Raw genomic sequence first — 1,672 nt, 5'->3', positions numbered from 1 at the left:
GGCGTTGTGGTGGGCGCCTGTGGTCCCAGCTACTTGGGAGGCGGAGGCAGGAGACTCGCTTGAGCCCAGGAGTTGGAGGTTGCTGTGAACTGTGATGCCACAGCACTCTACCCAGGGCAACAGCTTGAGGCTCTGTCTCAAAAAAAAAAAATAATAATCAACTACAGCACAATATCGTCTACACGAATTGGTTTTATTTTTAAAGATGAGCTTCTCAAGGACAGCAAATTTATTTCAGTGAATATAGTTTATCTGTGCAATGTAAGAGGTATTTATAGCTTGTTAGTTGATAGAACTTAGTTAAGCAGTGTGTTTTATTTTATTTTGTTTTAGGTCTTTCCTTTATCCCACTATTTTTGGTGTACTGTGCCTACCTATGCTGTACCGGTCTTCTGTGGAAACCCTACCAACTACTTTTCCATTATTTTTCTAGCTTGGCTCCACCAGGGCTGGGGAGGTAAGCCAAAGTATGTCATCCTAGTTCCTTCTCTAATTCATGCTTCAAACCCCATTTCAGAGGAGATGTGTTTCATCCTCTCCCCTTAGGTACCCTGAACAGGTGGTCTCTCTCAGCCACGTTTCTGCAGCTATGCAAAAGCAGCTTTAGCTGTATACAGATTCAACGTCCCCTCCTTCATTCAACAGGGCACTAAGTAAACACACAGTAGCTGAAAATAATTGAGCTCATGCAACCTCCTCCAAAGTGGGACTGTAATCAACAACCTCTGAGGTCTATCAACAAGGAATAGACAAGACAGAAGCAGACGCGGCCACTCCTAGTAGACCAGCTGAGCTGTTTATCATCACGGGGGATTATTTATTTATTTATTTGCAGTTTTTGGCCAGGGCTGGGTTTGAACCCGCCACCTCCGGCATGTGGGGCTGGCGCCCTACTCCTTTAAACCACAGGCACTGTCCCTATTTATTTATTTTTTGAGATAGAGTCTCACCCTATGCCCTGAGCAGAGTGCAGTGGCATCATCATAGCTCCCTGCAACCTCAGACTTGGGCTGTGGGCATCCTCCTGCCTCAGCCTCCCACAGTGCTGAGATTACAGGCATGAGCCACTGCACCTGGCTCATAAGGGATTCTTCTTCAGTGACTCTAGTCTTGGGTTGCTGGCTTTCCCAGGAATAAGGAGGGGGGGGTCAAGATGGGCCATTTACTTTATTAGATATGGAGTGGGGTTTGTACCTTTGAGATTTCTTGTTCAACAAAATGGCTAAATGGGAATGGGGAGAAATTGTAATTTGTACCTCCTATGAAAGGGCCCTTCCCTGAGATTTTTTTTTTTTTTTGAGACAGAGTTTCAAGCTGGCGCCGTGGGTAGAGTGCTGTGGCATCACAGCTCACAGCAACCTCCAACTCCTGGGCTCAAGCGAATCTCCTGCCTCAGCCTTCCAAGTAGCTGGGACAACAGGCGCCCGCCACAGCACAGAGCTAGTTTTTGGTTGCAGCCGTCATTGTTGTTTGGTAGGCCCAGGCTGGACTCGAACCCGCCACCTTAGGTGTATGTGGCTGGCACCTTAGCCACTTGAGCCACAGGCGCCGAGCCTCTTTTTAACTATTTACAAGGTTATTTCTGGGTTGTGAAAATTCTCCATTTTCACCCTCTGTATTCCTTTACTCAATCGTGGCTACCACAATCAGGCAGACAGAAGGGGCAAGGACA

Source organism: Otolemur garnettii, unplaced genomic scaffold (assembly GCF_000181295.1).
Source record: "Otolemur garnettii isolate 467f Iridium unplaced genomic scaffold, OtoGar3 scaffold00086, whole genome shotgun sequence".
In the NCBI taxonomy this organism is placed as follows: domain Eukaryota; kingdom Metazoa; phylum Chordata; class Mammalia; order Primates; family Galagidae; genus Otolemur; species Otolemur garnettii.
Note: the sequence above shows the minus strand (reverse complement) of the source record.